Raw genomic sequence first — 26,668 nt, 5'->3', positions numbered from 1 at the left:
TATATATTAAAATTTTTACAATTTAATTAGTTAAATAATCAAAATCAAAAAATAAAAGAAAGCAACAGGAATAGAAAAATACGAGACCTCATCGAAAACTCCGTTTGTTAGGACAGATGTCCTTCCTCGTAAACAATGAACTTTCATCTCTCTCTCTCTCTCTTCCTCGCTCTATTTTGCTATTTTTTTCTCAATTTTTCTGTATGCACGTGTACGCGTACGTACGCAATACGTATATGCATTTTAACGAATGTAATATCGTTTGGTATCGATATATTTTATATATAGAAAGATCGTCGAGGATCGAACGTGATACGTGTACCTGATCGTGACACCCTTATTTCAATATTGTAAATTTAATTTGTCAACGAGGTATAAATTCGACATTCATTTAAATATATATACATTCATATGTGTATGAATAATGCATATTAATCATAATACGCATTAAATGACGTTTAATTGAAATCCCACATTAAAATTTACATTGTACTAGCTACATATACCACATAAGAACAAGAAAGCAAAATTGAATATACCAAGATACTTTGTTCTTCTTCTTCTTTTTCATATTATTGTTGTTATTATTATTGTTATTATTATTCTTATTGTCTTTATAAATCAATCATAATTGAAGATATTGGGAAATAAACATGAAATTTCTTTCTTAATCTTCTTAACTGTTTTTTTTCTTCTTCTTTTCTTTTATATGAATAATAAGAAGTATAAGGTATCATAATAGGATACCTATGTAATCGTCTTTCCTTTGAATAGGTCTTTGATATAATTGTACTTTGGATGGCTGATGTTTCCCTTATAGAGTGCCTTTTTGTCAAGAAGCTAACAAAGTTTCCTTTCAATTTAATCTCGATATCGTTCTATGTTTTATTCAAAATTCTCGATTCGTTTACCCTTCCTCTTTCTCTCTCTCTCTCTATCTCTCTCTCTCTCTCTGTATTTATATATACATAATATATAATATATAATATATATATATATCTGTATACATCTGAATCTGTATCAGAAATGAGTAACTCAGGGTTTATAAAAAAACATTATCATATACGTATTCATGTACGTATCAATGCAATTACAACTTACATTTTGCATCGAAAAATGACAATAGTCGACTCTAATTAGTGAATTTCTTAATAACTGGTATTACATCTTACGTTGATACATTTGTGAAGAGCTTTGTTATCTACGGCCAGTTGAAAGGCATTTTAACTATTAACTGAAGTACTGAAATCTTTTATCAAAAGTCTTAAAGTTAACGACAAACGAATAAAACATTGTATTAGAGTTTAATTCGATATCTTCCATTGTATCTTCCAATATAATAATGTAAAGTTTATTAACGAGAAGTAGAATCATATATCTAATTAAAAATAAACAACTAATAGATTTCGTTCCATTACAAAAATATATATACATACATTTATGCGTACACATTAAAAGTATTGCTAATAAAAAATCAATGGAATTATAGAAAACATTTCATTGTAAATTGATGCCGAAAATAACAAATACCCTTCAATAATGTGTAATTTTTTCTTTTTCTATCAAGCATTAATTCCTTTTTTAATCAATATAAGCATTTTTAGTTCATAATGAATTCTATCAATAACAATATCAGATATTTAATTTTGGCTCATTGCAGAACAAAGGTTGCTCGTTACTGTCTATACAATATAATAAAATCTCAAGCAATACCCAAGAGAAAGACTACTATATACTTTGTGTATGAGTGTGAGGGTGTGTATATTGTGTCTAGTTATGTACATATGTACATATATACATATCTATCTATTTACAAACGTATGTTCATACGGGATCTTTCAAGTTTCCAACTCAGTGGTTGCCGAAAGACTGATCTCATACGATATTCGACCAAAATTAAATAAGATAAGGTGTATTTAGATACTTCAGCTTATATAGAAACATATAAACATTGTAATAAGATTTGCTTTGTATACGTCCGCTAGTAAATGCTATAAACATTCTCTTTTTCTTTCAGGGTAATAATATTATATATATATATATATATATATATATATATATATATATATTTAAATTTTTGTAATTTAATTAGTTAATTAATCAAAATCAAAAAAAGAAAAGAAAGCAACAGGAATAGAAAAATACGAGACCTCATCGTAAACTTCGTTCGTTAGGACAGACGTCCTTCCTCGAAAACAATGAACTTTCATCTATCTCTCTCTCTCTCTGTCTCTTCCTTGCTCTATTTTGCTATTTTTTTCTTAATTTTTCTGTATGCACGTGTACGCGTACGTACGTAATACGTATATGCATTTTAACGAATGTAATATCGTTTGGTATCGATATATTTTATATACAGAAAGATCGTCGAGGATCGAACGTGATACGTGTACCTGATCGTGACACCCTTATTTCAATATTGTAAATTTAATTTGTCAACGAGGTATAAATTCTATATTCATTTAAATACACATACATTGATATGTGTTTGAATAATGCATATTAATCATAATACGCATTAAATGACACGTTTAAATAAAATCCCACATTAAAATTTACATTGTACTAGCTACATATACCACATAAGAACAAGAAAGCAAAATTGAATATACCAAGATACTTTGTTCTTCTTCTTCTTCTTCATATTATTGTTGTTATTATTATTGTTATTATTATTCTTATTGTCTTTATAAATCAATCATAATTGAAGATATTGGGAAATAAACATGAAATTTCTTTCTTAATCTTCTTAACTGTTTTTTTTCTTCTTCTTTTCTTTTATATGAATAATAAGAAGTATAAGGTATCATAATAGGATATCTATGTAATCGTCTTTCCTTTGAATAGGTCTTTGATATAATTGTACTTTGGACGGCTAATGCTTCCTTATCGAATGCCTTTTTGTCAAGAGCTAACAAAGTTTCTTTTCAATTTAATCTCGATATCGTTCTTTGTTTCATTCAAATTCTCGATTCGTTTACCCTTTCTCTCTCTCTCTCTCTCTCTCTCTCTCTCTCTCTCTCTCTGTATATATATATACATATTATATATAATATATAATACATATATATATCTGTATATATCTGAATCTGTATCAGAAATGAGTAACTCAGGGTTTATAAAAAAACATTATCATATACGTATTCATGTACGTATCAATGCAATTACAACTTACATTTTGCATCGAAAAATGACAATAGTCGACTCTAATTAGTGAATTTCTTAATCACTGGTATTACATCTTACGTTGATACATTTGTGAAGAGCTTTGTTATCTACGGCCAGTTGAAACGCATTTTAACTATTAACCGAAGTATCGATATCATTTATCAAAACTCGTAACTTTAACGACAAACGAATAAAAGATTGTATTAGAGTTTATTTCAATATCTTCCAATGTATCTTCCAATATAATAATGTAAAGTTTATTAACGAGAAGTAGAATCATATATCTAATTAAAAATAAACAACTAATAGATTTCGTTCCATTACAAAAATATATATACATACATTTATGCGTACACATTAAAAGTATTGCTAATAAAAAATCAATGGAATTATAGAAAACATTTCATTGTAAATTGATGCCGAAAATAACAAATACCCTTCAATAATGTGTAATTTTTTCTTTTTCTATCAAGCATTAATTCCTTTTTTAATCAATATAAGCATTTTTAGTTCATAATGAATTCTATAAATAACAATATCAGATATTTAATTTTGGCTCATTGCAGAACAAAGGTTGCTCGTTACTGTCTATACAATATAATAAAATCTCAAGCAATACCCAAGAGAAAGACTACTATATACTTTGTGTATGAGTGTGTGGGTGTGTATATTGTGTCTAGTTATGTACATATGTACATATATACATATGTATCTATTTACAAACGTATGTTTATATGGGATCTTCCAACATTCCACCTCGGTGGTTGCGGAAAGACTGATATCATACGATATTCGACCAAAAGTAAATAAGATAAGGTGTATTTAGATACATCAGCTTATAAAGAAACATATAAACATTGTAATAAGATTTGCTTTGTATACGTCCGCTAGTAAATGCTATAAACATTCTCTTTTTCTTTCAGGGTAATAATATTATATATATATATATATATATATATATATATATATATATTTAAATTTTTATAATTTAATTAGTTAATTAATCAAAATCAAAAAAAGAAAAGAAAGCAACAGGAATAGAAAAATACGAGACATCATCGTAAACTTCGTTCGTTAGGACAGACGTCCTTCCTCGAAAACAATGAACTTTCATCTATCTCTCTCTCTCTCTGTCTCTTCCTTGCTCTATTTTGCTATTTTTTTCTTAATTTTTCTGTATGCACGTGTACGCGTACGTACGTAATACGTATATGCATTTTAACGAATGTAATATCGTTTGGTATCGATATATTTTATATACAGAAAGATCGTCGAGGATCGAACGTGATACGTGTACCTGATCGTGACACCCTTATTTCAATATTGTAAATTTAATTTGTCAACGAGGTATAAATTCTATATTCATTTAAATACACATACATTGATATGTGTTTGAATAATGCATATTAATCATAATACGCATTAAATGCCACGTTTAAATAAAATCCCACATTAAAATTTACATTGTAGTTCTTATGTATACTACATAAGAACAAGAAAGCAAAATTGAATATAACAAGATACTTTATTCTTCTTCTTCTTCTTCTTCTTCATATTATTGTTGTTGTTATTATTGTTATTATTATCCTTATAGTATTTAGAAATCTATCATAATTGAAGATATTGGGAAATAAAGATGAGATTTCTTTCTTATTTTTCTTGACTGTTTTTTTTTCTTTTTCTTTTCTTTTATAGGAATAATAAGAAATATATGGTATCATAATCGGATACATATGTAATCGTCTTTGATTTGAATGGGTTTTTGATATAATTGTACTTTGGATGGCTGATGTTTCCCTTATAGAGTGCCTTTTTGTCAAGAAGCTAACAAAGTTTCCTTTCAATTTAATCTCGATATCGTTCTATGTTTTATTCAAAATTCTCGATTTGTTTACCCTTCCTCTTTCTCTCTCTCTCTCTCTCTCTCTGTATTTATATATACATAATATATAATATATAATATATATATATATATATATATATATATATATATATATATCTGTATATATCTCAATCTGTGTCAGAAATGAGTAACTCAGGGTTTATAAAAAAACATTATCATATACGTATTCATCTGCGTATCAATGCAAATACGACTTACACCTTGCATCGAAAAATGACAATAGTCGACTATAATTAGTGAATTTCTTAATCAGTGGTATTACATCTTACGTTGATACATTTGTGAAGAGCGTTGTTATCTACGGACATTTGAAAGGCATTTTAACTATTAACCGAAGAATTGAAATCTTTTATCAAAATTCTTAACGTTAACGACAAACGAATAAAAGATTGTATTAGAGTTTAATTCGATATCTTCCATTGTGTCTTCCAATATAATAATGAAAAGTTTATTATCGAGAAGTAGAATCATATATCTAATTAAAAATAAACAACTAATAGATTTCGGTCCATTACAAAAATATATATACATACATTTATGCGTACACATTAAAAGTATTGCTAATAAAAAATCAATGGTATTATAGAAAACATTTCATTGTAAATTGATGCCGAATATAACAAATACCCTTCAATAATGTGTAATTTTTTCTTTTTCTACCAAGTATTAATTTCTTTTTAATCAACTTAAACATTTTTAGTTCATAATGTATCAATAACAATATCAGATATTTAATTTTGGCTCATTGCAGAAGAAAGGTTGCTCGTTACTGTCTGTACAATATAATAAATCTCAAGCAATACCCAAGGAAAGACTACTATATACTTTGTGTATGTGTGCATGGGTGTGTATATTCTGTATCTAGTTATGTACATATGTATCTACTTACAAACGTATGTTTATATGGGATCTTCCAACATTCCACCTCGGTGGTTGCCGAAAGACTGATCTCATACGATATTCGATAGAAAGTAAATAACATAAGTTGTATTTAGATATTTCAGCTTATATAGAAACATATAAACATTGTAATAAGATTTGGTTTGTATACGTCAGCTAGTAAATGATATAAACATTATCTTTTTCTTTCAGGGTAATAATATTATATATATATATATATATATATATATATATATATATATTAAAATTTTTATAATATAATTAGATAATTAATCAAAATCAAAAAATAAAAGAAAGCAACAGGAATAGAAAAATACGAGACCTCATCGAAAACTCCGTTTGTTAGGACAGACGTCCTTCCTCGTAAACAATGAACTTTCATCTCTCTCTTTCTCTCTCTTCCTCGCTCTATTTTGCTATTTTTTTCTTAATTTTTCTGTATGCACGTGTACGCGTATGTACGTAATACGTATATGCCTTTTAACAAATGTAATATCGTTTGGTATCGATATATTTTGTATATAGAAAGATCGTCGACGATCGAACGTGATGCGTGTACCTGATCGTGACACCCTTATATCAATATTGTAAATTTAATTTGTCAACGAGGTATAAACTCTATATTCATTTAAATACACATACATTGATATGTGTATGAATAATGCATATTAATCATAATACGAATTAAATGACACGTTTAATTGAAATCCCACATTAAAATTTACATTGTACTAGATACATATACCACATAAGAACAAGAAAGCAAAATTGAATATACCAAGATACTTTATTCTTCTTCTTCTTCTTCTTCTTCATATTTTTGTTGTTGTTATTATTGTTATTATTATCCTTATTGTATTTAGAAATCTATCATAATTGAAGATATTGGGAAATAAAGATGAGATTTCTTTCTTAATCTTCTTAACTGTTTTTTTTCTTCTTCTTTTCTTTTATATGAATAATAAGAAGTATAAGGTATCATAATAGGATACCTATGTAATCGTCTTTCATTTGAATAGGTCTTTGATATAATTGTACTTTGGACGGCTAATGCTTCCTTATCGAATGCCTTTTTGTCAAGAGCTAACAAAGTTTCTTTTCAATTTAATCTCGATATCGTTCTTTGTTTCATTCAAATTCTCGATTCGTTTACCATTTCTTTCTCTCTCTCTCTCTCTCTCTCTGTATATATATATACATATTATATATAATATATAATACATATATATATCTGTATATATCTGAATCTGTATCAGAAATGAGTAACTCAGGGTTTATAAAAAAACATTATCATATACGTATTCATGTACGTATCAATGCAATTACAACTTACATTTTGCATCGAAGAATGACAATAGTCGACTATAATTAGTGAATTTCTTAATCAGTGGTATTACATCTTACGTTGATACATTAGTGAAGAGCTTTGTTATCTACGGCCAGTTGAAAGGCATTTTAACTATTAACCGAAGTACTGAAATCTTTTATCAAAAGTCTTAACGTTAACGACAAACGAATAAAACATTGTATTAGAGTTTAATTCGATATCTTCCATTGTATCTTCCAATATAATAATGTAAAGTTTATTAACCAGAAGTAGAATCATATATCTAATTAAAAATAAACAACTAATAGATTTCGTTCCATTACAAAAATATATATACATACACTTATGCGTACACATTAAAAGTATTGCTAATAGAAAATCAATGGAATTATAGAAAACATTTCATTGTAAATTGATGCCGAAAATAACAAATACCCTTCAATAATGTAAAATTTTTTCTTTTTCTATCAAGTTTTAATTTCTTTTCTAATCAATTTAAACATTTTTAGTTCATAATGAATTGTATCAATAACAATATCAGACATGTAATTTTGGCTCCTTGCAGCACAAAGGTTGCTCGTTACTGTCTATACAATATAATAAAATCTCAAGTAATACCCAAGAGAAAGACTACTATATACTTTGTGTATGTGTGTGTGGGTGTGTATATTATGTATCTAGTTATGTACATATGTACATATATACATATGTATCTATTTACAAACGTATGTTTATATGGGATCTTCCAACATTCCACCTCGGTGGTTGCGGAAAGACTGATATCATACGATATTCGACCAAAAGTAAATAAGATAAGGTGTATTTAGATACATCAGCTTATAAAGAAACATATAAACATTGTAATAAGATTTGCTTTGTATACGTCCGCTAGTAAATGCTATAAACATTCTCTTTTTCTTTCAGGGTAATAATATTATATATATATATATATATATATATATATATATTAAAATTTTTATAATTTAATTAGTTAAATAATCAAAATCAAAAAATAAAAGAAAGCAACAGGAATAGAAAAATACGAGACCTCATCGAAAACTCCGTTTGTTAGGACAGACGTCCTTCCTCGTAAACAATGAACTTTCATCTCTCTCTCTCTCTCTTCCTCGCTCTATTTTGCTATTTTTTTCTCAATTTTTCTGTATGCACGTGTACGCGTATGTACGTAATACGTATATGCCTTTTAACAAATGTAATATCGTTTGGTATCGATATATTTTATATATTGAAAGATCGTCGACGATCGAACGTGATGCGTGTACCTGATCGTGACACCCTTATTTCAATATTGTAAATTTAATTTGTCAACGAGGTATAAATTCTATATTCATTTAAATACACATACATTGATATGTGTTTGAATAATGCATATAAATCATAATACGCATTAAATGACACGTTTAAATAAAATCCCACATTATAATTTACATTGTACTAGCTACATATACCACATAAGAACAAGAAAGCAAAATTGAATATACCAAGATACTTTGTTCTTCTTCTTCTTCTTCTTCATATTATTGTTGTTATTATTATTGTTATTATTATTCTTATTGTCTTTATAAATCAATCATAATTGAAGATATTGGGAAATAAACATGAAATTTCTTTCTTAATCTTCTTAACTGTTTTTTTTCTTCTTCTTTTCTTTTATATGAATAATAAGAAGTATAAGGTATCATAATAGGATACCTATGTAATCGTCTTTCATTTGAATAGGTCTTTGATATAATTGTACTTTGGACGGCTAATGCTTCCTTATCGAATGCCTTTTTGTCAAGAGCTAACAAAGTTTCTTTTCAATTTAATCTCGATATCGTTCTTTGTTTCATTCAAATTCTCGATTCGTTTACCATTTCTTTCTCTCTCTCTCTCTCTCTCTCTGTATATATATATACATATTATATATAATATATAATACATATATATATCTGTATATATCTGAATCTGTATCAGAAATGAGTAACTCAGGGTTTATAAAAAAACATTATCATATACGTATTCATGTACGTATCAATGCAATTACAACTTACATTTTGCATCGAACAATGACAATAGTCGACTCTAATTAGTGAATTTCTTAATCACTGGTATTACATCTTACGTTGATACATTTGTGAAGAGCTTTGTTATCTACGGCCAGTTGAAACGCATTTTAACTATTAACCGAAGTATCGATATCATTTATCAAAACTCGTAACTTTAACGACAAACGAATAAAAGATTGTATTAGAGTTTATTTCAATATCTTCCAATGTATCTTCCAATATAATAATGTAAAGTTTATTAACGAGAAGTAGAATCATATATCTAATTAAAAATAAACAACTAATAGATTTCGTTCCATTACAAAAATATATATACATACATTTATGCGTACACATTAAAAGTATTGCTAATAAAAAATCAATGGAATTATAGAAAACATTTCATTGTAAATTGATGCCGAAAATAACAAATACCCTTCAATAATGTGTAATTTTTTCTTTTTCTATCAAGCATTAATTCCTTTTTTAATCAATATAAGCATTTTTAGTTCATAATGAATTCTATAAATAACAATATCAGATATTTAATTTTGGCTCATTGCAGAACAAAGGTTGCTCGTTACTGTCTATACAATATAATAAAATCTCAAGCAATACCCAAGAGAAAGTCTACTATATACTTTGTGTATGAGTGTGTGGGTGTGTATATTGTGTCTAGTTATGTACATATGTACATATATACATATGTATCTATTTACAAACGTATGTTTATATGGGATCTTCCAACATTCCACCTCGGTGGTTGCGGAAAGACTGATATCATTCGACCAAAAGTAAATAAGATAAGGTGTATTTAGATACATCAGCTTATAAAGAAACATATAAACATTGTAATAAGATTTGCTTTGTATACGTCCGCTAGTAAATGCTATAAACATTCTCTTTTTCTTTCAGGGTAATAATATTATATATATATATATATATATATATATTTAAATTTTTATAATTTAATTAGTTAATTAATCAAAATCAAAAAAAGAAAAGAAAGCAACAGGAATAGAAAAATACGAGACATCATCGTAAACTTCGTTCGTTAGGACAGACGTCCTTCCTCGAAAACAATGAACTTTCATCTATCTCTCTCTCTCTCTGTCTCTTCCTTGCTCTATTTTGCTATTTTTTTCTTAATTTTTCTGTATGCACGTGTACGCGTACGTACGTAATACGTATATGCATTTAAACGAATGTAATATCGTTTGGTATCGATATATTTTATATACAGAAAGATCGTCGAGGATCGAACGTGATACGTGTACCTGATCGTGACACCCTTATTTCAATATTGTAAATTTAATTTGTCAACGAGGTATAAATTCTATATTCATTTAAATACACATACATTGATATGTGTTTGAATAATGCATATTAATCATAATACGCATTAAATGACACGTTTAAATAAAATCCCACATTAAAATTTACATTGTAGTAGATACATATACTACATAAGAACAAGAAAGCAAAATTGAATATAACAAGATACTTTATTCTTCTTCTTCTTCTTCTTCTTCATATTATTGTTGTTGTTATTATTGTTATTATTATCCTTATAGTATTTAGAAATCTATCATAATTGAAGATATTGGGAAATAAAGATGAGATTTCTTTCTTATTTTTCTTGACTGTTTTTTTTTCTTTTTCTTTTCTTTTATAGGAATAATAAGAAATATATGGTATCATAATCGGATACATATGTAATCGTCTTTGATTTGAATGGGTTTTTGATATAATTGTACTTTGGATGGCTGATGTTTCCCTTATAGAGTGCCTTTTTGTCAAGAAGCTAACAAAGTTTCCTTTCAATTTAATCTCGATATCGTTCTATGTTTTATTCAAAATTCTCGATTTGTTTACCCTTCCTCTTTCTCTCTCACTCTCTCTCTCTCTCTCTCTCTGTATTTATATATACATAATATATAATATATAATATATATATATATATATATATATATATATATATATCTGTATATATCTCAATCTGTATCAGAAATGAGTAATTCAGGGTTTATAAAAAAACATTATCATATACGTATTCATCTGCGTATCAATGCAAATACGACTTACACCTTGCATCGAAAAATGACAATAGTCGACTATAATTAGTGAATTTCTTAATCAGTGGTATTACATCTTACGTTGATACATTTGTGAAGAGCGTTGTTATCTACGGACATTTGAAAGGCATTTTAACTATTAACCGAAGAATTGAAATCTTTTATCAAAATTCTTAACGTTAACGACAAACGAATAAAAGATTGTATTAGAGTTTAATTCGATATCTTCCATTGTGTCTTCCAATATAATAATGAAAAGTTTATTATCGAGAAGTAGAATCATATATCTAATTAAAAATAAACAACTAATAGATTTCGGTCCATTACAAAAATATATATACATACATTTATGCGTACACATTAAAAGTATTGCTAATAAAAAATCAATGGTATTATAGAAAACATTTCATTGTAAATTGATGCCGAATATAACAAATACCCTTCAATAATGTGTAATTTTTTCTTTTTCTACCAAGTATTAATTTCTTTTTAATCAACTTAAACATTTTTAGTTCATAATGTATCAATAACAATATCAGATATTTAATTTTGGCTCATTGCAGAAGAAAGGTTGCTCGTTACTGTCTGTACAATATAATAAATCTCAAGCAATACCCAAGGAAAGACTACTATATACTTTGTGTATGTGTGCATGGGTGTGTATATTCTGTATCTAGTTATGTACACATGTATCTACTTACAAACGTATGTTTATATGGGATCTTCCAACATTCCACCTCGGTGGTTGCCGAAAGACTGATCTCATACGATATTCGATAGAAAGTAAATAACATAAGTTGTATTTAGATATTTCAGCTTATATAGAAACATATAAACATTGTAATAAGATTTGGTTTGTATACGTCAGCTAGTAAATGATATAAACATTATCTTTTTCTTTCAGGGTAATAATATTATATATATATATATATATATATATTAAAATTTTTATAATATAATTAGATAATTAATCAAAATCAAAAAATAAAAGAAAGCAACAGGAATAGAAAAATACGAGACCTCATCGAAAACTCCGTTTGTTAGGACAGACGTCCTTCCTAGTAAACAATGAACTTTCATCTCTCTCTTTCTCTCTCTTCCTCGCTCTATTTTGCTATTTTTTTCTTAATTTTTCTGTATGCACGTGTACGCGTATGTACGTAGTACGTATATGCCTTTTAACAAATGTAATATCGTTTGGTATCGATATATTTTGTATATAGAAAGATCGTCGACGATCGAACGTGATGCGTGTACCTGATCGTGACACCCTTATATCAATATTGTAAATTTAATTTGTCAACGAGGTATAAACTCTATATTCATTTAAATACACATACATTGATATGTGTATGAATAATGCATATTAATCATAATACGAATTAAATGACACGTTTAATTGAAATCCCACATTAAAATTTACATTGTACTAGATACATATACCACATAAGAACAAGAAAGCAAAATTGAATATACCAAGATACTTTATTCTTCTTCTTCTTCTTCTTCTTCATATTTTTGTTGTTGTTATTATTGTTATTATTATCCTTATTGTATTTAGAAATCTATCATAATTGAAGATATTGGGAAATAAAGATGAGATTTCTTTCTTAATCTTCTTAACTGTTTTTTTCTTCTTCTTTTCTTTTATATGAATAATAAGAAGTATAAGGTATCATAATAGGATACCTATGTAATCGTCTTTCATTTGAATAGGTCTTTGATATAATTGTACTTTGGACGGCTAATGCTTCCTTATCGAATGCCTTTTTGTCAAGAGCTAACAAAGTTTCTTTTCAATTTAATCTCGATATCGTTCTTTGTTTCATTCAAAATCTCGATTCGTTTACCATTTCTTTCTCCCTCTCTCTCTCTCTCTCTCTGTATATATATATACATATTATATATAATATATAATACATATATATATCTGTATATATCTGAATCTGTATCAGAAATGAGTAACTCAGGGTTGATAAAAAAACATTATCATATACGTATTCATGTACGTATCAATGCAATTACAACTTACATTTTGCATCGAACAATGACAATAGTCGACTCTAATTAGTGAATTTCTTAATCACTGGTATTACATCTTACGTTGATACATTTGTGAAGAGCTTTGTTATCTACGGCCAGTTGAAACGCATTTTAACTATTAACCGAAGTATCGATATCATTTATCAAAACTCGTAACTTTAACGACAAACGAATAAAAGATTGTATTAGAGTTTATTTCAATATCTTCCAATGTATCTTCCAATATAATAATGTAAAGTTTATTAACGAGAAGTAGAATCATATATCTAATTAAAAATAAACAACTAATAGATTTCGTTCCATTACAAAAATATATATACATACATTTATGCGTACACATTAAAAGTATTGCTAATAAAAAATCAATGGAATTATAGAAAACATTTCATTGTAAATTGATGCCGAAAATAACAAATACCCTTCAATAATGTGTAATTTTTTCTTTTTCTATCAAGCATTAATTCCTTTTTTAATCAATATAAGCATTTTTAGTTCATAATGAATTCTATAAATAACAATATCAGATATTTAATTTTGGCTCATTGCAGAACAAAGGTTGCTCGTTACTGTCTATACAATATAATAAAATCTCAAGCAATACCCAAGAGAAAGACTACTATATACTTTGTGTATGAGTGTGTGGGTGTGTATATTGTGTCTAGTTATGTACATATGTACATGTATACATATGTATCTATTTACAAACGTATGTTTATATGGGATCTTCCAACATTCCACCTCGGTGGTTGCGGAAAGACTGATATCATACGATATTCGACCAAAAGTAAATAAGATAAGGTGTATTTAGATACATCAGCTTATAAAGAAACATATAAACATTGTAATAAGATTTGCTTTGTATACGTCCGCTAGTAAATGCTATAAACATTCTCTTTTTCTTTCAGGGTAATAATATTATATATATATATATATATATATATATATATTTAAATTTTTATAATTTAATTAGTTAATTAATCAAAATCAAAAAAAGAAAAGAAAGCAACAGGAATAGAAAAATACGAGACATCATCGTAAACTTCGTTCGTTAGGACAGACGTCCTTCCTCGAAAACAATGAACTTTCATCTATCTCTCTCTCTCTCTGTCTCTTCCTTGCTCTATTTTGCTATTTTTTTCTTAATTTTTCTGTATGCACGTGTACGCGTACGTACGTAATACGTATATGCATTTTAACGAATGTAATATCGTTTGGTATCGATATATTTTATATACAGAAAGATCGTCGAGGATCGAACGTGATACGTGTACCTGATCGTGACACCCTTATTTCAATATTGTAAATTTAATTTGTCAACGAGGTATAAATTCTATATTCATTTAAATACACATACATTGATATGTGTTTGAATAATGCATATTAATCATAATACGCATTAAATGACACGTTTAAATAAAATCCCACATTAAAATTTACATTGTAGTAGATACATATACTACATAAGAACAAGAAAGCAAAATTGAATATAACAAGATACTTTATTCTTCTTCTTCTTCTTCTTCTTCATATTATTGTTGTTATTATTATTGTTATTATTATTCTTATTGTCTTTATAAATCAATCATAATTGAAGATATTGGGAAATAAACATGAAATTACTTTCTTAATCTTCTTAACTGTTTTTTTTCTTCTTCTTTTCTTTTATATGAATAATAAGAAGTATAAGGTATCATAATAGGATACCTATGTAATCGTCTTTCATTTGAATAGGTCTTTGATATAATTGTACTTTGGAGGGCTAATGCTTCCTTATCGAATGCCTTTTTGTCAAGAGCTAACAAAGTTTCTTTTCAATTTAATCTTGATATCGTTCTTTGTTTCATTCAAAATCTCGATTCGTTTACCATTTCTTTCTCTCTCTCTCTCTCTCTCTCTCTCTCTCTCTGTATATATATATACATATTATATATAATATATAATACATATATATATCTGTATATATCTGAATCTGTATCAGAAATGAGTAACTCAGGGTTTATAAAAAAACATTATCATATACGTATTCATGTACGTATCAATGCAATTACAACTTACATTTTGCATCGAACAATGACAATAGTCGACTCTAATTAGTGAATTTCTTAATCACTGGTATTACATCTTACGTTGATACATTTGTGAAGAGCTTTGTTATCTACGGCCAGTTGAAACGCATTTTAACTATTAACCGAAGTATCGATATCATTTATCAAAACTCGTAACTTTAACGACAAACGAATAAAAGATTGTATTAGAGTTTATTTCAATATCTTCCAATGTATCTTCCAATATAATAATGTAAAGTTTATTAACGAGAAGTAGAATCATATATGTAATTAAAAATAAACAACTAATAGATTTCGTTCCATTACAAAAATATATATACATACATTTATGCGTACACATTAAAAGTATTGCTAATAAAAAATCAATGGAATTATAGAAAACATTTCATTGTAAATTGATGCCGAAAATAACAAATACCCTTCAATAATGTGTAATTTTTTCTTTTTCTATCAAGCATTAATTCCTTTTTTAATCAATATAAGCATTTTTAGTTCATAATGAATTCTATAAATAACAATATCAGATATTTAATTTTGGCTCATTGCAGAACAAAGGTTGCTCGTTACTGTCTATACAATATAATAAAATCTCAAGCAATACCCAAGAGAAAGACTACTATATACTTTGTGTATGAGTGTGTGGGTGTGTATATTGTGTCTAGTTATGTACATATGTACATATATACATATCTATCTATTTACAAACGTATGTTTAAACGGGATCTTTCAAGTTTCCAACTCTGTGGTTGCAGAAAGACTGATATCATACGATATTCGACCAAAAGTAAATAAGATAAGGTGTATTTAGATAAATCAGCTGATAAAGAAACATATAAACATTGTAATAAGATTTGCTTTGTATACGCCCGCTAGTAAATGCTATAAACATTCTCTTTTTCTTTCAGGGTAATAATATTATATATATATATATATATATATATATATATATATATATATTAAAATTTTTACAATTTAATTAGTTAAATAATCAAAATCAAAAAATAAAAGAAAGCAACAGGAATAGAAAAATACGAGACCTCATCGAAAACTCCGTTTGTTAGGACAGACGTCCTTCCTCGTAAACAATGAACTTTCATCTCTCTCTCTCTCTCTTCCACGCTCTATTTTGCTATTTTTTTCTCAATTTTTCTGTATGCACGTGTACGCGTATGTACGTAATACGTATATGCCTTTTAACAAATGTAATATCGTTTGGTATCGATATATTTTATATATTGAAAGATCGTCGACGATCGAACGTGATACGTGTACCTGATCGTGACACCCTTATTTCAATATTGTAAATTTAATTTGTCAACGAGGTATAAATTCGACATTCATTTAAATATATATACATTCATATGTGTATGAATAATGCATATTAATCATAATACGCATTAAATGACGTTTAATTGAAATCCCACATTAAAATTTACATTGTACTAGCTACATATACCACATAAGAACAAGAAAGCAAAATTGAATATACCAAGATACTTTGTTCTTCTTCTTCTTTTTCATATTATTGTTGTTATTATTATTGTTATTATTATTCTTATTGTCTTTATAAATCAATCATAATTGAAGATATTGGGAAATAAACATGAAATTTCTTTCTTAATCTTCTTAACTGTTTTTTTTCTTCTTCTTTTCTTTTATATGAATAATAAGAAATATAAGGTATCATAATAGGATACCTATGTAATCGTCTTTCCTTTGAATAGGTCTTTGATATAATTGTACTTTGGACGGCTAATGCTTCCTTATCGAATGCCTTTTTGTCAAGAGCTAACAAAGTTTCTTTTCAATTTAATCTCGATATCGCTCTTTGTTTCATTCAAATTCTCGATTCGTTTACAATTTCTTTCTCTCTCTCTCTCTCTCTCTCTGTATATATATATAATATATAATACATATATATATCTGTATATATCTGAATCTGTATCAGAAATGAGTAACTCAGGGTTTATAAAAAAACATTATCATATACGTATTCATGTACGTATCAATGCAATTACAAATTACATTTTGCATCGAAGAATGACAATAGTCGACTATAATTAGTGAATTTCTTAATCAGTGGTATTACATCTTACGTTGATACATTAGTGAAGAGCTTTGTTATCTACGGCCAGTTGAAAGGCATTTTAACTATTAACCGAAGTACTGAAATCTTTTATCAAAAGTCTTAACGTTAACGACAAACGAATAAAACATTGTATTAGAGTTTAATTCGATATCTTCCATTGTATCTTCCAATATAATAATGTAAAGTTTATTAACCAGAAGTAGAATCATATATCTAATTAAAAATAAACAACTAATAGATTTCGTTCCATTACAAAAATATATATACATACACTTATGCGTACACATTAAAAGTATTGCTAATAGAAAATCAATGGAATTATAGAAAACATTTCATTGTAAATTGATGCCGAAAATAACAAATACCCTTCAATAATGTGTAATTTTTTCTTTTTCTATCAAGCATTAATTCCTTTTTTAATCAATATAAGCATTTTTAGTTCATAATGAATTCTATAAATAACAATATCAGATATTTAATTTTGGCTCATTGCAGAACAAAGGTTGCTCGTTACTGTCTATACAATATAATAAAATCTCAAGCAATACCCAAGAGAAAGACTACTATATACTTTGTGTATGAGTGTGTGGGTGTGTATATTGTGTCTAGTTATGTACATATGTACATATATACATATCTATCTATTTACAAACGTATGTTTAAACGGGATCTTTCAAGTTTCCAACTCTGTGGTTGCAGAAAGACTGATATCATACGATATTCGACCAAAAGTAAATAAGATAAGGTGTATTTAGATAAATCAGCTGATAAAGAAACATATAAACATTGTAATAAGATTTGCTTTGTATACGCCCGCTAGTAAATGCTATAAACATTCTCTTTTTCTTTCAGGGTAATAATATTATATATATATATATATATATATATATTAAAATTTTTACAATTTAATTAGTTAAATAATCAAAATCAAAAAATAAAAGAAAGCAACAGGAATAGAAAAATACGAGACCTCATCGAAAACTCCGTTTGTTAGGACAGACGTCCTTCCTCGTAAACAATGAACTTTCATCTCTCTCTCTCTCTCTTCCACGCTCTATTTTGCTATTTTTTTCTCAATTTTTCTGTATGCACGTGTACGCGTATGTACGTAATACGTATATGCCTTTTAACAAATGTAATATCGTTTGCTATCGATATATTTTATATATTGAAAGATCGTCGACGATCGAACGTGATACGTGTACCTGATCGTGACACCCTTATTTCAATATTGTAAATTTAATTTGTCAACGAGGTATAAATTCGACATTCATTTAAATATATATACATTCATATGTGTATGAATAATGCATATTAATCATAATACGCATTAAATGACGTTTAATTGAAATCCCACATTAAAATTTACATTGTACTAGCTACATATACCACATAAGAACAAGAAAGCAAAATTGAATATACCAAGATACTTTGTTCTTCTTCTTCTTTTTCATATTATTGTTGTTATTATTATTGTTATTATTATTCTTATTGTCTTTATAAATCAATCATAATTGAAGATATTGGGAAATAAACATGAAATTTCTTTCTTAATCTTCTTAACTGTTTTTTTTCTTCTTCTTTTCTTTTATATGAATAATAAGAAGTATAAGGTATCATAATAGGATACCTATGTAATCGTCTTTCCTTTGAATAGGTCTTTGATATAATTGTACTTTGGATGGCTGATGTTTCCCTTATAGAGTGCCTTTTTGTCAAGAAGCTAACAAAGTTTCCTTTCAATTTAATCTCGATATCGTTCTATGTTTTATTCAAAATTCTCGATTCGTTTACCCTTCCTCTTTCTCTCTCTCTCTCTCTCTCTCTCTCTTTCTGTATTTATATATACATAATATATAATATATAATATATATATATATATATATATATATATATATATATATATATATATATCTGTATATATCTCAATCTGTATCAGAAATGAGTAACTCAGGGTTTATAAAAAAACATTATCATATACGTATTCATCTGCGTATCAATGCAAATACGACTTACACCTTGCATCGAAAAATGACAATAGTCGACTATAATTAGTGAATTTCTTAATCAGTGGTATTACATCTTACGTTGATACATTTGTGAAGAGCGTTGTTATCTACGGACATTTGAAAGGCATTTTAACTATTAACCGAAGAATTGAAATCTTTTATCAAAATTCTTAACGTTAACGACAAACGAATAAAAGATTGTATTAGAGTTTAATTCGATATCTTCCATTGTGTCTTCCAATATAATAATGTAAAGTTTATTAACCAGAAGTAGAATCATATATCTAATTAAAAATAAACAACTAATAGATTTCGTTCCATTACAAAAATATATATACATACACTTATGCGTACACATTAAAAGTATTGCTAATAGAAAATCAATGGAATTATAGAAAACATTTCATTGTAAATTGATGCCGAAAATAACAAATACCCTTCAATAATGTAAAATTTTTTCTTTTTCTATCAAGTTTTAATTTCTTTTCTAATCAATTTAAACATTTTTAGTTCATAATGAATTGTATCAATAACAATATCAGACATGTAATTTTGGCTCCTTGCAGCACAAAGGTTGCTCGTTACTGTCTATACAATATAATAAAATCTCAAGTAATACCCAAGAGAAAGACTACTATATACTTTGTGTATGTGTGTGTGGGTGTGTATATTATGTATCTAGTTATGTACATATGTACATATATACATATGTATCTATTTAGAAACGTATGTTTATATGGGATCTTCCAACATTCCACCTCTGTGGTTGCGGAAAGACTGATATCATACGATATTCGACCAAAAGTAAATAAGATAAGGTGTATTTAGATACATCAGCTTATAAAGAAACATATAAACATTGTAATAAGATTTGCTTTGTATACGTCCGCTAGTAAATGCTATAAACATTCTCATTTTCTTTCAGGGTAATAATATTATATATATATATATATATATATATATATATATATATATATATATATTAAAATTTTTACAATTTAATTAGTTAAATAATCAAAATCAAAAAATAAAAGAAAGCAACAGGAATAGAAAAATACGAGACCTCATCGAAAACTCCGTTTGTTAGGACAGACGTCCTTCCTCGTAAACAATGAACTTTCATCTCTCTCTCTCTCTCTTCCACGCTCTATTTTGCTATTTTTTTCTCAATTTTTCTGTATGCACGTGTACGTGTACGTACGTAATACGTATATGCATTTTAACAAATGTCATATCGTTTGGTATCGATATATTTTATATATTGAAAGATCGTCGACGATCGAACGTGATGCGTGTACCTGATCGTGACACCCTTATTTCAATATTGTAAATTTAATTTGTCAACGAGGTATAAATTCTATATTCATTTAAATACACATACATTGATATGTGTTTGAATAATGCATATTAATCATAATACGCATTAAATGACACGTTTAAATAAAATCCCACATTAAAATTTACATTGTACTAGCTACATATACCACATAAGAACAAGAAAGCAAAATTGAATATACCAAGATACTTTGTTCTTCTTCTTCTTCTTCATATTATTGTTGTTATTATTATTGTTATTATTATTCTTATTGTCTTTATAAATCAATCATAATTGAAGATATTGGGAAATAAACATGAAATTTCTTTCTTAATCTTCTTAACTGTTTTTTTTCTTCTTCTTTTCTTTTATATGAATAATAAGAAGTATAAGGTATCATAATAGGATACCTATGTAATCGTCTTTCATTTAGATAGGTCTTTGATATAATTGTACTTTGGACGGCTAATGCTTCCTTATCGAATGCCTTTTTGTCAAGAGCTAACAAAGTTTCTTTTCAATTTAATCTCGATATCGTTCTTTGTTTCATTCAAATTCTCGATTCGTTTACCCTTTCTTTCTCTCTCTCTCTCTCTCTCTCTCTCTCTCTCTCTCTCTCTCTCTCTCTCTCTCTCTCTCTCTCTCTCTCTCTCTCTCTCTCACTCTCTCTGTATATATATATACATATTATATATAATATATAATACATATATATATCTGTATATATCTGAATCTGTATCAGAAATGAGTAACTCAGGGTTTATAAAAAAACATTATCATATACGTATTCATGTACGTATCAATGCAATTACAACTTACATTTTGCATCGAACAATGACAATAGTCGACTCTAATTAGTGAATTTCTTAATCACTGGTATTACATCTTACGTTGATACATTTGTGAAGAGCTTTGTTATCTACGGCCAATTGAAACGCATTTTAACTATTAACCGAAGTATCGATATCATTTATCAAAACTCGTAACTTTAACGACAAACGAATAAAAGATTGTATTAGAGTTTATTTCAATATCTTCCAATGTATCTTCCAATATAATAATGTAAAGTTTATTAACGAGAAGTAGAATCATATATCTAATTAAAAATAAACAACTAATAGATTTCGTTCCATTACAAAAATATATATACATACATTTATGCGTACACATTAAAAGTATTGCTAATAAAAAATCAATGGAATTATAGAAAACATTTCATTGTAAATTGATGCCGAAAATAACAAATACCCTTCAATAATGTGTAATTTTTTCTTTTTCTATCAAGCATTAATTCCTTTTTTAATCAATATAAGCATTTTTAGTTCATAATGAATTCTATAAATAACAATATCAGATATTTAATTTTGGCTCATTGCAGAACAAAGGTTGCTCGTTACTGTCTATACAATATAATAAAATCTCAAGCAATACCCAAGAGAAAGACTACTATATACTTTGTGTATGAGTGTGTGGGTGTGTATATTGTGTCTAGTTATGTACATATGTACATATATACATATCTATCTATTTACAAACGTATGTTTAAACGGGATCTTTCAAGTTTCCAACTCTGTGGTTGCAGAAAGACTGATATCATACGATATTCGACCAAAAGTAAATAAGATAAGGTGTATTTAGATAAATCAGCTGATAAAGAAACATATAAACATTGTAATAAGATTTGCTTTGTATACGCCCGCTAGTAAATGCTATAAACATTCTCTTTTTCTTTCAGGGTAATAATATTATATATATATATATATATATATATATATATATATATATATATTAAAATTTTTACAATTTAATTAGTTAAATAATCAAAATCAAAAAATAAAAGAAAGCAACAGGAATAGAAAAATACGAGACCTCATCGAAAACTCCGTTTGTTAGGACAGACGTCCTTCCTCGTAAACAATGAACTTTCATCTCTCTCTCTCTCTCTTCCACGCTCTATTTTGCTATTTTTTTCTCAATTTTTCTGTATGCACGTGTACGCGTATGTACGTAATACGTATATGCCTTTTAACAAATGTAATATCGTTTGGTATCGATATATTTTATATATTGAAAGATCGTCGACGATCGAACGTGATACGTGTACCTGATCGTGACACCCTTATTTCAATATTGTAAATTTAATTTGTCAACGAGGTATAAATTCGACATTCATTTAAATATATATACATTCATATGTGTATGAATAATGCATATTAATCATAATACGCATTAAATGACGTTTAATTGAAATCCCACATTAAAATTTACATTGTACTAGCTACATATACCACATAAGAACAAGAAAGCAAAATTGAATATACCAAGATACTTTGTTCTTCTTCTTCTTTTTCATATTATTGTTGTTATTATTATTGTTATTATTATTCTTATTGTCTTTATAAAACAATCATAATTGAAGATATTGGGAAATAAACATGAAATTTCTTTCTTAATCTTCTTAACTGTTTTTTTTCTTCTTCTTTTCTTTTATATGAATAATAAGAAGTATAAGGTATCATAATAGGATACCTATGTAATCGTCTTTCCTTTGAATAGGTCTTTGATATAATTGTACTTTGGATGGCTGATGTTTCCCTTATAGAGTGCCTTTTTGTCAAGAAGCTAACAAAGTTTCCTTTCAATTTAATCTCGATATCGTTCTATGTTTTATTCAAAATTCTCGATTCGTTTACCCTTCCTCTTTCTCTCTCTCTCTCTCTCTCTCTCTCTCTGTATTTATATATACATAATATATAATATATAATATATATATATATATATATATATATATATATATATATATATATATCTGTATATATCTCAATCTGTATCAGAAATGAGTAACTCAGGGTTTATAAAAAAACATTATCATATACGTATTCATCTGCGTATCAATGCAAATACGACTTACACCTTGCATCGAAAAATGACAATAGTCGACTATAATTAGTGAATTTCTTAATCAGTGGTATTACATCTTACGTTGATACATTTGTGAAGAGCGTTGTTATCTACGGACATTTGAAAGGCATTTTAACTATTAACCGAAGAATTGAAATCTTTTATCAAAATTCTTAACGTTAACGACAAACGAATAAAAGATTGTATTAGAGTTTAATTCGATATCTTCCATTGTGTCTTCCAATATAATAATGTAAAGTTTATTAACCAGAAGTAGAATCATATATCTAATTAAAAATAAACAACTAATAGATTTCGTTCCATTACAAAAATATATATACATACACTTATGCGTACACATTAAAAGTATTGCTAATAGAAAATCAATGGAATTATAGAAAACATTTCATTGTAAATTGATGCCGAAAATAACAAATACCCTTCAATAATGTAAAATTTTTTCTTTTTCTATCAAGTTTTAATTTCTTTTCTAATCAATTTAAACATTTTTAGTTCATAATGAATTGTATCAATAACAATATCAGACATGTAATTTTGGCTCCTTGCAGCACAAAGGTTGCTCGTTACTGTCTATACAATATAATAAAATCTCAAGTAATACCCAAGAGAAAGACTACTATATACTTTGTGTATGTGTGTGTGGGTGTGTATATTATGTATCTAGTTATGTACATATGTACATATATACATATGTATCTATTTACAAACGTATGTTTATATGGGATCTTCCAACATTCCACCTCTGTGGTTGCGGAAAGACTGATATCATACGATATTCGACCAAAAGTAAATAAGATAAGGTGTATTTAGATACATCAGCTTATAAAGAAACATATAAACATTGTAATAAGATTTGCTTTGTATACGTCCGCTAGTAAATGCTATAAACATTCTCATTTTCTTTCAGGGTAATAATAGTATATATATATATATATATATATATATATATATATATATATATATATTAAAATTTTTACAATTTAATTAGTTAAATAATCAAAATCAAAAAATAAAAGAAAGCAACAGGAATAGAAAAATACGAGACCTCATCGAAAACTCCGTTTGTTAGGACAGACGTCCTTCCTCGTAAACAATGAACTTTCATCTCTCTCTCTCTCTCTTCCACGCTCTATTTTGCTATTTTTTTCTCAATTTTTCTGTATGCACGTGTACGTGTACGTACGTAATACGTATATGCATTTTAACGAATGTAATATCGTTTGGTATCGATATATTTTATATATTGAAAGATCGTCGACGATCGAACGTGATGCGTGTACCTGATCGTGACACCCTTATTTCAATATTGTAAATTTAATTTGTCAACGAGGTATAAATTCTATATTCATTTAAATACACATACATTGATATGTGTTTGAATAATGCATATTAATCATAATACGCATTAAATGACACGTTTAAATAAAATCCCACATTAAAATTTACATTGTACTAGCTACATATACCACATAAGAACAAGAAAGCAAAATTGAATATACCAAGATACTTTGTTCTTCTTCTTCTTCTTCATATTATTGTTGTTATTATTATTGTTATTATTATTCTTATTGTCTTTATAAATCAATCATAATTGAAGATATTGGGAAATAAACATGAAATTTCTTTCTTAATCTTCTTAACTGTTTTTTTTCTTCTTCTTTTCTTTTATATGAATAATAAGAAGTATAAGGTATCATAATAGGATACCTATGTAATCGTCTTTCATTTAGATAGGTCTTTGATATAATTGTACTTTGGACGGCTAATGCTTCCTTATCGAATGCCTTTTTGTCAAGAGCTAACAAAGTTTCTTTTCAATTTAATCTCGATATCGTTCTTTGTTTCATTCAAATTCTCGATTCGTTTACCCTTTCTTTCTCTCTCTCTCTCTCTCTCTCTCTCTCTCTCTCTCTCTCTCTCTCTCTCTCTCTCTCTCTCTCTCTCTGTATATATATATACATATTATATATAATATATAATACATATATATATCTGTATATATCTGAATCTGTATCAGAAATGAGTAACTCAGGGTTTATAAAAAAACATTATCATATACGTATTCATGTACGTATCAATGCAATTACAACTTACATTTTGCATCGAACAATGACAATAGTCGACTCTAATTAGTGAATTTCTTAATCACTGGTATTACATCTTACGTTGATACATTTGTGAAGAGCTTTGTTATCTACGGCCAGTTGAAACGCATTTTAACTATTAACCGAAGTATCGATATCATTTATCAAAACTCGTAACTTTAACGACAAACGAATAAAAGATTGTATTAGAGTTTATTTCAATATCTTCCAATGTATCTTCCAATATAATAATGTAAAGTTTATTAACGAGAAGTAGAATCATATATCTAATTAAAAATAAACAACTAATAGATTTCGTTCCATTACAAAAATATATATACATACATTTATGCGTACACATTAAAAGTATTGCTAATAAAAAATCAATGGAATTATAGAAAACATTTCATTGTAAATTGATGCCGAAAATAACAAATACCCTTCAATAATGTGTAATTTTTTCTTTTTCTATCAAGCATTAATTCCTTTTTTAATCAATATAAGCATTTTTAGTTCATAATGAATTCTATAAATAACAATATCAGATATTTAATTTTGGCTCATTGCAGAACAAAGGTTGCTCGTTACTGTCTATACAATATAATAAAATCTCAAGCAATACCCAAGAGAAAGACTACTATATACTTTGTGTATGAGTGTGTGGGTGTGTATATTGTGTCTAGTTATGTACATATGTACATATATACATATCTATCTAT

The 26,668-nt window shown here is 27.2% G+C and overlaps 1 long non-coding RNA gene across 1 annotated transcript; it reads right to left on the bottom strand.

Moving 5' to 3' along the window:
- Positions 1-20,981, bottom strand: LOC127064852 (uncharacterized). The gene is made up of 4 exons (XR_007781846.1): positions 20,387-20,981; positions 14,203-16,268; positions 6,294-10,101; positions 1-87 (listed from the first exon to the last, which is right to left on the bottom strand). It is a non-coding gene; the product is annotated as an uncharacterized LOC127064852 (long non-coding RNA).
- Between the last annotated feature and the right edge of the window lie 5,687 nt (positions 20,982-26,668).

This window comes from Vespula vulgaris, chromosome 6, assembly GCF_905475345.1.
Source record: "Vespula vulgaris chromosome 6, iyVesVulg1.1, whole genome shotgun sequence".
Classification (NCBI taxonomy): domain Eukaryota; kingdom Metazoa; phylum Arthropoda; class Insecta; order Hymenoptera; family Vespidae; genus Vespula; species Vespula vulgaris.
This window is presented reverse-complemented; position numbering and strand designations above follow the sequence as displayed.